The sequence below is a fragment of the Gavia stellata genome, chromosome 2 (genome assembly GCF_030936135.1).
Source record: "Gavia stellata isolate bGavSte3 chromosome 2, bGavSte3.hap2, whole genome shotgun sequence".
In the NCBI taxonomy this organism is placed as follows: domain Eukaryota; kingdom Metazoa; phylum Chordata; class Aves; order Gaviiformes; family Gaviidae; genus Gavia; species Gavia stellata.
The window spans coordinates 18168572-18185316 of NC_082595.1; the positions used below are offsets into that span (position 1 = coordinate 18168572).

The window sequence follows — 16745 nt, forward strand, 5'->3', positions numbered from 1 at the left end:
ATAAATTAAGGACTGACTGGATCCATCCTTTGTATCCCAAAATAAGCTACAATACTTTTTCTCCTTAGAATTGTTTAGGTAAAAAAAAAGTATAAATGCTGGAATACCACAACTAACCTTTCCAGGTGTCTAGTTTAGACATGCAGGCTCAAAAGCATCAGGTTAGATACACTAAAAAAAAAAAAAATCAGAATTCTGAATAATTTCCTATCTGAACCCAAACCATTAGAAATTTCACAATCAGAACCAAGGATAAGACGACTCTGATCCCCTAAAGTATATCTGTATATGCGGTTAGCTTGGCAAATGAGGTAAGGTCCTTGGTATATCCTACTTTTGACCATTCTCCATCTGCTACAAATTGCTTTGAACTGAGTCTGTAAGTCTTATGTTTTACTTTTGTTTTTAATTAGAATTGGGAGAAAATTGGTTTCAGTGGAACACAGCAACTGTAAGCTTTTTTCCTGAACTAAAGCCCAGACTGAAGCTGTACATTGCTGAGGTTAAAAATGTTTTAGCAGATACTCCACTATGCAGTTCCCACTTTCTGAAGTTGTTTCGGCCCAGAAGTGTATTAAGCAGAAAAATCCATCTAATTTCAGTGTTCCCCCATGCTCCCTGTTCAGACCAGAATTTTATAGCTGTCAATGTGTGTTTTACTTCACTAGAATAAATGTGATTATGTACTTAAAACCTGGCACTCTATTTCCATGAAGACTCAGAAAGTTACTTATACTCGGGATGAACATACAGATTTTTACCCAGCCCCATGAAGTCATTAGGTGGCACAGTGTTATTTATAGCAATCACCTGGGCAGCTTTTTCAAAAGAGAGACAAGTTCAGACCTGTAGCATCAGAGCCATTGGAAAGAAAACCATTTCATTGCCTAAATTATGTGAGTTCTGCCTAAGGTAAGAAATTGCTCTACCATGTTTCCTCTCAGAGGCTGAAGATAAGTTGAAAATAGAAAGCAATTCAGGGTGTGGGATGGAGGGGGAGTGGAGGGCAATAACAGGGTGCTGGGTTTTTTGTTTTGTTTTTAATGTCTTTAGGGTTTTGACCCTCAAATAAAACCTCAGAGAAAATTGCAAGGCAATTTGATGATAATGGCAAAACCCTTCCCTTGCTCCAGGAGACACAGAGAAGGAAAAAAACCAAAAAGCCAAACCAAAAAACGAGGCCCTAATATACAAAGCCACATAGGTATCAAAAGCTGGAAACAATAAGCCATCTGTATAAGGGAAAACATTAGCTGAAGGAATCTATTAAAGCAAAGCCTTCTTTTAGCCCCTTGAATAGTGTAAATATTACATTAAAAAACAGACGTCAGCTTGTGGACTTTATAAGGGGCCATATCATTCTTCACTGGAGTAACAACTATGTAACTGCTGTGAAAACAGGATCTTGATACTATACAAGCCTGCAATATAGCCAAGATATTATATAGGCTTTGGCACTAATTTGGACAGGTTCCATGCCTTGGTGGAAAGTGGAACTTATGACTTCATCCCAACTAGGACTTAATGGAGTTCTGCAAATATTTGGACCATCTGAACCAATCAAAATGAAACAAAATAAAACAAAGTACTGTGTGCACAGCTCAGCTGATCCTGAAAGCCTCGTTGCGAATCCTGGGAGACCTGATCCATTGAGCAAGCAGTTCCCTAGAGAGCAGAGGTCTTTAGAGGATGCCATGTCAGCGGGACAAGCATTTGCAATACAAAGAGTGCCATAACAGACATAATCAAGAATTATAGACCACTGCCTTTGTTGTGAAACATTCTACAAAGAAGCACCAAACACTAGTGTTACAGAAATCATGTGGAAATGACAGATATTCATGCCTGAGTGGGTCATGAAAATGAAAGACACTGTTTAAATGGTGGGTGCTTCTTCCAAGATGGTTTCCGTCTTGAAAGAAACAGCACAGGGAAAGCCTGAACAGTAACTGCCTGCATTGAAGCTCTTTTGTCGCAAGCACTGGGTTTCAGTTTCCAGTGATGACACATTGGTATTTTACTCTGCACAAAACAGTCCCCAAACAACGTTGAGTGGTTCTCTAGAGCGTATCCTGAAAATACGAGCATGTCAAAGTATTAATAAATACATCCACAAAATTAGCAACTTTACAAGGCTTCTTTCCTGCAGAAGGAGACAGACATATATGGTGACATGACAATTAAAACTCATCCAGGAAATCACTGGCAGAGTTAGGAACAGACACTGATCTGACACTGAACCCAGTGTTCTCTTATTTCCACCATCATTTATATCAGGTTGTTTTTATGCGATATAGACAAATCCCAGCTCCCTGGGACCAACAGGTGCTTGGCATCCCTAGGTGTCCAACCACTACATGGACATTGCCTCTACCTGCACACATGCCCCAGTGATAAATTGAGAGGGCTGATGACTCACGAAGCCTTCTAATATGCAAACTAATGTAACACTTCCTCCTTGAACAGATGCATCAAGAAATACACCATATGTTATAGATATCATACCACAAGCATGGGTACTACTGGGATGACATCTGTTCATTGGCAACATGACTTCCTTCTCAAACCCATCTCTTGAGAACTGCGGACAGCTGACCTTACTGCTTTGTGCTGTTCAGAACAGAATGGGAACAAGCCACATACCTGATGCTCCAAAATGTGGGTTTAAAATCTTTTTTGGGCAAGGAACCATGATACCATTCATTGATCTCCTCTCTACATCAGTAAAAACAGCATGCAAACACAGATGAAGAACATGAAATACAAACTCCTGTTCCAGCTTGTTCACTATCATGTCCGGACACTGCATGCTCAGGTTTATACATGGGTCACAAAGAATTGCATTTTCTTGCAAAAGCCACATTAAGGTTAGTGTGGTTCCTCCTCTCAACAGCCTGCATGCATCATTCTAGTACCTCACAGAGCTGAAAGACGGGTTATTTTACCTCGTGTGAAGGGTCAGCATCATCACATACAGTTCAGAAAATATAAATCATGGAGTTCAAGTCCTTACAAGAAACTAATACCTTTTAAGAAAAAGTGAAATGTTATTTGTCATACTGAGTAAGTCCATGTAGCTATTTTTTTCATATTTCCCATTAAAAGGCAATGGAAATTGGGATCCTGATTACAAATAACCGGGTATTTTTCAGTGAAAAATTTTCTTTTTTTTTAATACCAGTTCACTGAAACTTTAACTTTTAACATGACTTACATCAATTGAGACGAAAGCTTCACTAGAGAAAGATTCTCTGCTTCTGGATGAAGCCCTCCCACACTCTTCAGAAGAACGTTTTACCAGATAAGCTGTTGTTCTGAGATGTGCAGGATTCATACTCATGTCCACGTTCTGTTTCAAAGTGAGGTGCATGACCCTTGTCCTCCACATGAATATTCTGGCCACTATAAACCAGGTGGGTTTTTTGTCTGCTTGGAGGGTGGAAGATGGTTATCACTTGTGCTTCATTTCTCACAAGTGCTACTCTTCCTTCAGATACTTATTAAAAAGACTCAATTTATCGCAACATCTGCTGTTAATGCTGAGTACAATACTATCTTGTTACACCTTGCACTCTACACTGTCAAAGGTCTTTAAAGACATTCACGTATTAGGTTTTTCAGTCTCTCTTTCAGTGAGATCAGCAGAAACAGGGAAAATGGGATGCAGACAATTACACAGTTCCCAGCTACACACGAAATCTGTAGCACAGCCAAGAATCAATCCACACTGAAGTTGTACTGCACTTTCATCCAAATCACCATTCTCCCTTTTTTCCACGACTGACTTACTGACTTTTCTTCACTTTAAGGAGAAGTTCAACTTTCAAAGAAACATTTACCTGTTCATTAACACACTGGCCATCCTATTGGCTATGTCTCAGTTCAGAGCAGCCAAAGTTGCATAAATAAAAAGCACTTTCATTAAAAGACACAAAATGTGTTTGATCTGCTGTGGGATGAAATACCAATTCAGAAGCGGAGTTAAAATACATCTAAGCTTTTCAGACTGTTTACGCCTCCAAAAAGCCAACCATGTCCCAAGAGATGCTAATTTGGAAACAGGACAGACCATAAGACTGAGCCATTCACTAGACAGATGTGGTCACCGCTCCATTTCTCAGACTCCATAACTAGCATTTACACAAATATTCTCAGGCTTTGGGGGAGGGAGCTATATCCAAGCGTTTTAAGCACAATTTATCCAGAGTGAGAAAAACAAACATTACTTCTCTCCCTGGAATTAAGCTATTGATGTGCAGATAATAATCCTTCTGCCACAAAAGCAGTCTACTGTATAACTTATTAAAAGGGAATATTTGCTAATTACCAGCTGGAGCATGCAACTGAGGAGTTCTAATTGCCTCTCATAAAGGTCAGATATAGCCATACATGCTTCCAGTTCACTGCTTTATGACACAGGAATATTTTACCTAACAGACCATAGGGTGTTGTTGGGTTTTTTTTGTTTTTTTGCTTCGTTTACCCTGATCACTGTCCTGCTGCCAGTCAGTAACTTGACAAACCTAATAATGACCTCTGATGCTGGTTACTAACTAGCCTTTCAAAGGAAGAATCGAAGGTTTCATATTATTATTTGTAACGCAGAATGCCTTATACTGCCAAACTGTGGAACTCACTGCCACAAAATATAATGAAGCCTAAAAGCATAAAAGTGAAAAAGGTATATATTTATGAGGGATGAGGATTCCTTCTTAGAAATCTTTTTGTAATACCGAGAGAAGCTTCAATGCTGCTGAAATTCACCAGCCTTTAGAAATTAAAATGGACCCTACTACAGGCTGAAAAACTTTATCGGAAAGTTAAATATATGCGTTGTTTTGAACTGCTTATTCCATCCATCACCTTTTTTGCTTCCCAAGCACCCACAGATATAACAACTGTAGAAGCTGTACATTGTAAACACACAATGTGTCATTTCCAACCTCATCTAACACTCAAAACCACTTCAAATAAATTACTTCTAATTGGTATCAGTATAATGGAGATGGCGGCCATGCTTTTATTTCTTATGTTCCAGAAAACATGCCAGATCCATTGTACACACACACACAGATACATAGTGTCTCACTGAAAATGGACTGGAATGCCATACCTGGCAGGCAGAAAGGTTGGTGGTGCAGTGTTATGAGCTGAAGATAAGAATTAATTTTTTCTGAAACCTCAGAAGTCTCAACCACTGATTTTAATGAACTCTATAATTGTAGTGTTTAAACCAAGGTTAAGTTTTACAATAACGATGTCTGGCACAAGACTTACTATAGATTACTCATGGAGAGAATCCCATTTTAAGGAACTTTAAATTATAGCAGGGTTGCATAGTACACTTTTAGCTTTAAGAACCTTCCTTCTCTTCTCTTTCCTCTTCTGTCATCTTTTTATTATTCTCCTCAATACAGACAGATGTAAACTTGCTGTCAGCACTGACTGCATCAGCCTCCTCTTATCATTTACAGATCGTACAAGTGTGCTTGTCCCTCTTCAAACATATTTAACCCTGCTGTGGGATGGGGATCCCACCATCACCAGGCATTGATTTATGGGTATAGTGCAGTGACCGTGACCAAGTGGACAACTTGTCCCTATATTTACAGAACTACTTAAATGTACAGCTGATGCCACACTGAATTATTCAGCGCCTTCAGCCCTCAGGACAAAGCTTACTTGCCAAATTGAAGTCTACCAGTATTCTATGTTGTTCCTCCGCTGAACGTTTTACCTTTGTCATGGAAGATCGTCTCTTGTTAGATATGTTCTTCTGACTCTGTTGCTGCCTAAAGATCATTCTGTCCTATTAGCTGAAGTCCATACTCATGTTTAAAACCTCTTACACGCTCTACTTTTCACAAGCCCCAGATCGATCACTGATATTTTGCAGTTGGTAAGTGTATAATCTAAATAATGATCTGCCAAATAAGGCAATTCATTAATTCGCTGCTCTTCCAATGAAGAAGTTCTCAGGAACCTATGTACCCTCAGCCCTTTCTGTATACTTTTGGAAAGGGAAATGCCCACTATGGAGGATCCTACCAGTGAGGAGGTCAGTTCATGATTATTCTACTCAGGGGATCTTCAGGAGAAGACAAAGCATTTCTCATGGACACAGCCTGTTCTCCAGGTGCGTAGCTGTGGACTTAGACTGTACTTCTGAACCACAGCTCTGTCCCCACAAACCTGCGGCAAGCTTGAGGTCAGGGTTAAGGTTCTGCAGTAATTCCTGTGACAGGTGAAGCCAACAATCTGTCACAACCCCAACAAATCCTAAGCAGCAGTAGCAGCAGGACATACTCTATTGTTTCATTAACGTCCAAGCTCTGCATTGTCCCTACTATTTTTTACTCTGTGTTATGTAAAAGTATTGTGTGTATACTTCCATTCTAGCATTAACCCTGCTCAGCTTACAGTCAACATGCTGTGAATACAGACAGGGACTTTTTCCTCACCCATCCAGCTTACCTTGTTCCCTTTCCAACTGCACTGTTTTCAACTGTATCCCTACCCCACTAGTATTTATGTCATTTGGATTGTCTCCTTCCTCACTTCCTTTCCTCCTCCTCCTCTTCCTCCTGGCATTCTTTAGGCAATGTGAAAAGCCACAAAAGAGCCCAGCCTGCGTAACTGAGCCTCCTGTCTGCCACATGCCTGTACTGAAAGTTTATCTTTTTGTCCTACTCTGTTTATCTCCAGCAAGCAACCAATTACAATATTTTCTAAATAAAATGAAGTCACCTACCATTCATGGCAATCACCCTGCATGTTGCTTGATGATGGGAATGAAATGTCACTAACCATGCTCAAAGACATGCAGAACTACCTAGGACACACCTACCTAGAGCCAGCAGAGCTAGCTAGGACAAGTCTCTCTGGGGAGCACACACAGAATTTGTTAATGCCAAACTCTGAAAGGTTTCTCTTCACTGACCACAACATGTCCACTGTCTGTTTTTCCGGTGACACTGCTGCTTGCTCCAGGTCACTTCTGCTCTGGGCCCTTTACTAATTGTGATCATAGCTGGATGGGCAGAGCAGCCATGTATTTTCTATTTGTCTCCCTCATTTAACGCCAGTCACTACTGAAGAAACAGTAAAGTTAGGAGCTGTTGGACAGGTGAACAAAGGGAATAAATACAGACTGAGAGGCCCATGGCTTTTAAGTTGCTAACCCAATATTTGAGTGTATCGTTCACTTGCTTTGTCTATCTCCCCTTACCATAAACTCAGGTAAAACTCTTTCCTTTCTCCCAGCCTTCACTTCTCTCGCATATTACATCTGCAAAATGTTGGGGATGCCGGGTGCCTTTCAACAGATGACTGAATATCATGGAAGACGGTGATTTTTCACCTTGATTCAGGTGCGTAGCTGAAACTGTCACATCTGACTGTAATGAAAACTAAACAATTCTCCAGAACAGTAGAAGGAAATTTCTTTCTTTCTCTTCATGGCTGTCACTAGATCCTGGCAACAGTTCTTTACCATGCCTGTTTCTAAACTTTTCACTGAAAAGTTACAGAATTCAGCAACTCTTCCTGCTCAGTATTCACTGCCTTTTGAAAGGCTGGTGAGCATTCAGTGACATTCAGAATACAGAGAGTGAGCCCTGCTCTGTGCCAAATCTTCTTCTCATGTACCACAGAAATATGCTAGTTATTTACATATTCTTTGCTCTTGCAAAGAGAGGTGAGAACTGCATTATATACAGTATATATTATTATTATTCCATACCATCAGCAGCACTGAATCATACTTGGACTGTGGAGACCCAGAACTTTTGCAAGAGGACAGACAAGGACAGAACATAATCCAGTGGTAGCAACTAAATCACACAATCAGCATTTATACGCACTTCCCATACAGCAGAATTGGATTGCTCACCATTATTTTTGTTCTTAAGTACAGCAAATTACACCATTTTAGTAGGATGACAGCTGGATAAATGTTTTCTTTTTTTTTTCCCCCCTTTTTTTTTTCTTCTTTTTTTTTTTTCCATGGTAGGGTCAAATCTGCTCCCACTGAGCTCTCCCAAACTCCCACAGAATGCAAGCCAAATGTGAAATACAGCATTAGGCATGATGATGACAATTTTCCAACTATCACTGTATAAACTGAGGACTATTTTGGGCTTGATTTTTGAGAAGTGTTGAGTGCTAACTTCAACTGGAGCACTAGTAGCACACCTGAAAAATGCAGAACTGCAAGATGGACACCCAAATTCTACATACTCATAACATCCATAGCAAATACCATGGCAAGTTTACGGTGTTTATGTCTTCAGCAGTCTGAACAAAAAAGCTGGGAAGGCATTTTCTAAGCAACAGCTAACCTTTCTTGTTGGAGAGAGAGTGGGAGAGGGAGGAAGAAACTAAAAATAGTCCATGCTGTTCCCATGGGGGGGCGGGGAAGAGAAGACTTTTTGATTATACGTAAATAAATATATAATTTCAGGCCCTGGCCCAAAATAACCTCTTATACCAGGATAAATAATGGTGTCTGTAACTGTTAGCATTGCAGCATGGAAAACATAAACCAAGTAAAATGAACTATTTGGAAAAACTCCTTATCTCCTCTTATGTCTGCTACAATGTGGTCTTTTAGGTATCACGATTCCAAGTTATAATAATGGTATATCAGCTGAACTGTGCAAGCATTTTTTCCTCCTTGACACCCAATTCATCCTTTAAACCACTACAAGAGTGACTCAAAGAAAAAAAAAATATTTTTAAGAAGAGTGTCTCACATCATTAAGCCTACTATATTGTTTCTCAAAGTAACCACTTGCTGTAGAAGGGAAAATATCAAGGAAAAAACCATCAAGACACAGTTACAGGAACTTAATGATAAACCATACAAAATGGCCAATATGTCTTCTCAGGTATGCTGACCTACACAAGGAATAATGGGGTCAACATCAACAAATTTATACTTATGTGAGATGGGAAAAAAGCCTAAATTCTTTATACGGAACTATAAAAGAATGAGATGATGTCTTACATGAACCTCAAATTTTATTCTTCCAGCAAGAACACATTCTCTGCATCAAATGACATAGAAGGAAACGTGTATCATTTTAGGCTTCATTTTACACTGTATTAACCATGTTGCCCAAATTTGGGAGCTACTACTTCAGCCTGCAATATACATTAACAGGTGCCATTAATTAAACAGCTCTTTCACACTGAAAAGACCCCAGTACACCAATAATCAGGAAATGTGTGCGTTTGCTGCATTAGTGACACTCTTGCTGCATTTTGTTGTTTCCCATTATGTCCTGTGCTTGTCATAGGCCAGAGTTTCTGAATTTACTGCTCTAAAGCCTACTTGCATTTACAACAGAGCATTTTTTGAAGCCATGTGCTTGTCTTCCATACCTAGACTAAAGATACTGGAATGACCCAATGTCAGCGTCAAGCTAACAAATCATCCCAAACATCTGAGCATGAAGTCATTCTGTTAACAGAAAAAGGAACAGATGCTGGTGGGAAAAAAGCAAGTTAACTCCACAATTGCTGGCATTTTCCAAACATCCAGCTGAAGGAATGCCGCGGTTTGCAAAGGGCAACATCTTCCCACTGTGAGTTACCCGTGCTATGAGATTTCCACTGAGCCATAGGCTAACTGAAAGCAAGTCTATTTTCAGAGAACTCATTTGAGAAATTCCACATTTCAGACTGTTTCACCAGCAGTCTCATGAGCTAAGGAAGTCATGCAGTCACTCAGACCAAAAGCAACGATGGATCCGATCCCAGGCACTGGGAGGGAACCAAATAACATCTTCTGCTACAGTCTATTTTGAGGAGTTGGTCTCATAGCAATAATACAGGAGACAGTAGGTTGCACAGAGCCTTACTGTTGCCCCCTTTCTTTATAGGGCCATACAGCTGCTATCCTAGTTTGATTTATGGTCAAATCATCACTATGGTTTGATTTATTTTAGGATAGAAGGGGCCTTGGGCAGTAGGGACCTGCTCAAAGCAGAACTAATTTCAAAGTTAGATCAGGTTTATCAGGTCATTGTCAAGGTTTGAATACTGAGTTAAATTAAAATGTTGACTGAAGAGCTGAACTCCTGCCACAAACTTCTAAAGCATTGGTAGGAAGAGAAAAAATTTTCTGATGCACCGAAGACTTTATGTGAAGTCTAATTCTCCAGCTCCAACGTGGCTTTGGGTGGTCTTTGCCCCATGGTCATCAGATATCCTCATCGTTTAGCCAGCAATAGACTTGCACTAAGCACTCCAAGTTCCACACAGCTTCTTCAGCCTCCTACTGTCTACCAACTGCTTTTGCTTTTAGGCTATCACATGTGCTGTGAAGGTTACTGTGCGTTTTTCAGACTTCCCAGGGGAAGAGAGAGTAGAAGCAGCCACCCACACCTCTCCTAAACACTTCATGCAAAACTGGAAAAAAAACTGTCATAAAAGTCACATCCAAGCCTTATCAAACTGGGACTCCTTACAAACAGCTTCTCAAATACTGCAGCAAATCATCTTCTGTGTTCATGTCTGCTGCTCCCAGATAGAGTGTGTGGAATAACAACTCTAAAGAAGGGAACTTGTAAGGGACACATTAAATGCTCCTTATAGCTATAAATCCGTAACCAAAACAGTTTAATATTCCAAATCAATAACAGACTCTAAGAGTATTTCAAAGAGGAAAAAATACTGCAAGAAGATAGAATTGAAAGCAATACAACTTCAAACCACCCACTTCATTTATTATGAGACAACCATGTGCTTGGCACTCTTCATACAGAAGGGATGAACCCCAAAGGGCTTTCATAGCTTGGATCAGACAATACAAAACCAAAAACCCACACTCAGACAACACAATTGTGTGATCCTCATCTGGTATATTGTATCACTAAATGAGACCAGCTGAAGATCCATTTTCTCTCTTCTTCAGGGAATATCTATCTTCCTCTGAATATCTCCATGTATATCTCCTGCTTGAAAGTAGGAACCCGAAGAAATGAACGCTTTTCTACCGCAAGAACTGCAGAACTCCTATCTAAATACAACAGATGTAAGGCAGCCTCCTGCTCTTAGAACCTCCATATGAAGCCTTAAATGCAAAGAAAAGACCTCAGGGTTTTGGAAGAAAAGCCCTGCCAGCTCACTTCAGCTGAGAAATAACTGCCTTTCCATCTTAAGCAAGCTGAAACTACAGTTCACAGTGCAAAAACACAAAATAGAGCAACCCAAGAACAAACAGTAGGTGCAGAAACTTTCACGCACTTCAGAAAGTTTTCCCCAAAGGCAAAGAGGACTCCAGGTTTTATATTTGCATCCATCTTCTCCTTCATCCCTGGTAGGCTACAGTAATTATATCAAAAGCTACAAAAGCAGTTTAGATTCCTCCAGCAGGTTTCATTTTTTTTATACACACACACACATATATATATGAATTATACATATGAATTAATTTTTATATTTATAGTTTTAACAGGAGGATGAATCTAAGGTATAGGGTGAATTGCACTCTCTGGAAGCTGGAACTGTAGCTGTGTTTCAAGCAGCGTTTATAGCAGTAATACAGCCTGGTTTTGGACTGGAAATTTTGCTTAGCGCTCTGCAAGAGTCTGAAGGCAGGTGTGGGCATGTGGGTGGAGGACAGAAGTATCTACTCTATATCCAGATGCACAATATCAAGCTATAGTTTTTATGGTGACATTTTGCTGACAATGCAAACCCCAAGGGCAATGCTCAAAGAGAAACTCTCAAAGAAAGAAAGAAACCAAAACCTGATATGTAGACATTATCTGCATTAACATTAGACAGCCAACATGGGACCAAAGTGGGAGTTTGTGAAATTGAGCTGTAAATGGTATAAAAAGACTGCAGTAAAACTACTAAAAGTTAAAGTCTGACTAAGGCTAGGTTTCCCCAGGGCATTCTGAAGCCTAATGTAGGGCTGGATGCAGCCCTCACATTAGGAAAAGAGAACCGAATACAAGGTCATGCAGCAGTATCTGCGGCTTCTCTGTGGGAGAGGTGTAAACCTTCTCTAGAAGGACATCCGGGGCACTTTGCACCTGGACTGCAGTTTCACTGGTTTCAGCACTGATCTGTGACCTCAGTCCAAAGGACTTGGACTCCTTACTGATTGTGTAATGCACAAAAGTGCCTTCCACTCCATCCCTCCTGCTCCTTGCACTGACCTCTCCCAAGTCTGGAGACCTCACCATAAATCCATTCCTACAAGAATACCTTAGAAGACAGATAGGTGCAGCAAGGAAAAAGAACAAACAGTGCTTAAACTGAAAATATATTCAGATTTTTAAGATTGTATCCTAAAAAAGGAAAAGGGGGGGGGGAAAGGGGGGGAAGGGATGTTGTATGCATCCAAGACGTGTCTATAGTGCAGGAAAAAGGTGTGAGAGGATGGCATGGCCAGAACGTTGCCACAAAGTTTCCTAACTTTGCTACTCTTTCTTTCAGGTAGAGAGAAATGTATTGATATATAAACACAGAAATGACAAGTTTTTTGAAATTATACAACAATTTAGATCAAAGACATTTAGAACCAAGGAGTTTCCTGGCTCCTATTCTCATATTCAGTTTATTAGGGTTTTTTATTCATCAGCTAGATGAAAAATATAATTGACAGGTATTTAAAAAATAAATGCAGGGGATGCAATCATGAGGAAATTCTCTTTTCTGCACATTGACTGTTACAGTGTATGGTTCAGATAAATTTTCCTCAAAATTTTTAAAGCCTATTTTGCTATTGTGGAGAAACCTTTCTCTAGATCTGTTTCCCATAATAGAAAAATTATAATCAATTTAAGGATTATAAGCATGTACTCTTTCTTCAGATGCCATAAATGCCTCTTTCTGGAAAGTTGCAGTGTGCTGATTATTGCTTCACTACTTGAGTTTGAATAATCTCACTTGAGTAGGTAAAGCACAATCAACTCAAAGCAGCTATTCTAGTGTACAACTAAAATCAGAAGAGTGCAAAATAACCCCAAAGTATCTAGAAAAGCTCAACATAGTTATTAGGATTGAGCTTTTTTGGTTTTGTTTGTTTCGAGAGAAGCTGTATGATACAGCTAGTCCACTTTGACTGTACTTTGGAAAGAGATTTGCTACCAATTTTTCCCTCAAAGAAACACAGAAGTAAAAAAAAACTAACTTGTTTAATTCTGCAAAAATGTGTGTGATTCCTACTAAAATCTGCTGAACTGAAGACTTACAAATTAGTCTCTGGAGGCAGGAAAGGCCATAAAAAGAAAACTTGACTTGCTTTCCAATCGTAATAAGACTAAGAGCTTGTAGGATTGTAAAGAAGGCAATAAGCTATTGCCTGCACAATGAGGCCTCATTCTTAGAAACACAGACTGCATCCAAAGCAATGTGTGCTGAAGCAGTGCAATACCTGCATTTTCTAGCCTTTTTGGGATCCCAGTATGAGCTCATTTACAGGTGAAATAATTGAGCTGACAACCTTTTCTTTCAATATCATTATTTGATCAGCATTTAATGAGATTATGTACTTTAGTACCAGCTCCTGATAAAACTGCACTGAATAACACCAGTTTTCTAAACCTTGACATCAGAAATTTTACCATTTACAAATAAATACATCTGGAAGCATGGTCTAGTGCTTGATCTAATTCCTGAAAAACATACAACTAGCAGGAATTCTAAAGATAATTATACAGGAAGGAATTACAGAAGTGGATTATATGTTTTATGTAAGTCTAAATTTCAGCTGATGGTGAGACATGAAGATTATCCTAAACAAAACCAGAATAACGTACCTGAACTGGGGGAGGATGTCACGTTTTCATTCTGTCTACATATGGCTTTACTTATAACTCAATATGGTATCAGGGGAAGTTCATACTACAGAGAAAGAGGCAATCTAAAACATGTAGTACTGGTGGTTTGGGTAGAGGGTCAGGGTGCCATCAGTGGTGACCAATTAATGATCCTTCTGATGCAAATTAAGACCACTGCATCTCTCATTGTCCGCTCTGTACTGATTAATGCCAAGGTAGAGGACAGCTGAGACTGAGAACACATTAACATTTTCCAACAGAGCAGCCTTTATTCCTTGCAAATAGTTACTCCACAAATGAGAGTGAAGCATTCACTATAACTGCTAGCTGAAGCTGCTGCTTTAGATCAAATTATTGGTGATTTGTTTTTAGTACAAATGGTTTCAGATATGAACCTAGAATGGCCAAAGTGACCAAAGCAAGCATGGCTATATAATACTGTGGGAACACTCCTCTGCAGATATCACCCACAATCATGAAATTTCAATCCAGAACTGAATCTCCTTTGAGTATTGTGGAATGTTGACTGGCAAGCTGTGCCCCTGTGCAGTCTTTCTGCAAATGCTACAGGAAATATTTCACTGCAGCACAGGGCAGGGAAGGGGACAGCTTCTTCACTGAAAGGGTTGTCAGACACTGGAACAGGCTGCCCAGGGAGGTGGTTGAGTCACCATCCCTGGAGGTATTTAAAAGACTATGGATGAGGCGCTTAGGGACATGGTTTAGTGGTGGACTTAGCAGGGTTGGGATTATGGTTGGACTTGGTGATCTTAAAGGTCTTTTCCAACCTAAATGATTCCATGATTCTACATAACTTTGAATGCATAGACATACATGTCTTCCCCCATTTCTTCAGAAAGGCTTGGTATCAGAAACAGGTGGAATGAGTTTTTTGATACGATAGTGACTTTCTGCTACCACATTGGGAACAAGCACCGTAGAAGATTATATCTGAAGTCTAACTGCCAAGATAAATGGACACTGACTGATCTTCATTTTTGCAAATGACATTTGTTTACTTAAGACAGTCCACTAATCTCACCACCTTTGGAGCAAATCAGGAGGGTCTGACCTCCCATTACTTTTAGACTAGAAAAGGCATCTGAGATTAATGATTGTGAACAGTTGCCTCAACCTGCACTTCTTGACTTTCTAGTTCATAGTGTTTTCACTTGCCATGTTTCAAAGCGTAGAGCCCTTGCTTCCCAGTAAACTCAAAGAACCCAACATCAGCAAGACAGAGCTCTTGGGGGGACTTGTCCTAGCTGGCTGACAGCGTTCTGCCAAGTGAAGAATTGGGCCCTTTGTGGCTAAAATTAGATTACAAATTCTTCAGGGAAAAGACAGCTTTCATCTAAAGGGAAGCCTGGAACAAGCTTCTCTGTCACTGTAAAACAATGATGATAGGTGGATTAGGTAGTAGGCTAGAGAGAGATATATCTCATCACTGATCATCTGCCTGCCTGTGAGGGAAACAATGAATAACATTGGACAGTTAAGGTTTCAAGTGATTGCAAGTATCTCCAATGTAATGAATAGACATCTGGCAACAGTATCCTGTTCCAGTTAGCACATCATTTTGGATAACTGGAGTTCAACTAACTGAGGTTGCACTATAAATGCATTATAAAGGTTTTCCAGTATGCAGCTTCTTTAACTCTGGAGGTCTTCAAAATTCTTATATCAAATCCACTGCTTTAAAAAAAAAAAAAAAGTGTAATGTAGTGAATCCAACATATTAAATACATTAAAGCCTGAATCTTCCTGCCAAGGCTGACTGGTCCAGGAGGTGGAATGTGTGGTTCTCTAAGATGGCTGCAAATAGATCTTCTCCCATCAGAGCTGAAAAAGCCAGCTGAGCTGGCCAGCAAAACTCCAAAGCTGACATTAATCACAGCAGCCTGCACCTTCCCTCCACTTGCAAGCTCTGTCTACCAGCAGGAAGAAGAATGCAGAGAGCACCAGAGACAACTGAGCCTAGACTGCTCTTACTTCCTGAATTATTGCTAGCTCAGAGGAACTGTAACTAATTTGTTGCTATTAACTTCCCTGCATGATGCATTTCAACCAAAAGCAACACACATGCAAAGCACCCATCTCATTGGTTTCACTGAGGTTTTCTTTAACTACATGGTAAGAAAACTAATTGTTTTTCCCCCTGAGGAAAGAAAGGCGGCAAACACAACCTCAGAAGGACTATCAGCAGGGTTTCAATCTGCCATCTTCAGTATTGAAATCTAAACCTCCTCTTTCAGCTTCTGTTATGTGGACTTACATAGAAAGACTGATGGTCTCATAGCATGACTTGCATATTTGGGAAATAAAACTAACCAACACACTCACCACACCTTTTTTCCCTTACATTTATTGTTAATGAATACATGCTATTGGGGCTATCTTTGTTTCTGACTGTTTCCTTCCTAGAGCAGCAAAACATTTCCACCACACCACTCCAGCAGGAATTCCTCTTTTACAAGTTTCACAACAGTGATACAACTTGTCAATTCACTTGGCCATCATTCTTCCAATGACAAGATACCCAGTGTGATACATCAGCCTCTGATTTACTGCCCCTCTCACTGGTTTGTCAGAAATTTGAAGACTTTGAGTGGAGAACCGTTACATAGAAATTGATAGGAGCAGGTGGTCTTCACTTTCCAGTGCAATACGGAACATTCCCTACAAGCTCTGGAAGACTTTGCATTACCAAGTTTTAAGACATCACTATTATTATGTAATTTACAGATATTTGAAGACACCCTGAAAGATTTCAGTAATACATTTTCTATTCTAAGCAACCTACAAAAGTTTTTAAAAATTCCTTAAAACATTTCCATGATACCTTTTCTTTCAGCTCAAAGGGGAAAAAAAAAAGAAAACAAACCCAAAACTAAACATGTAAAATATTCAAAATGGGACAATGTATGGTTTTAACTTGTTAACATT

The 16745-nt window shown here is 39.7% G+C and overlaps 1 protein-coding gene across 5 annotated transcripts in view; it reads right to left on the reverse strand.

The window, feature by feature from the left end:
- The window catches only part of DAAM2 (dishevelled associated activator of morphogenesis 2), a 120898-nt gene that overhangs the window by 80212 nt on the left and 23941 nt on the right, over positions 1–16745 (reverse strand). The window lies entirely within an intron of this gene.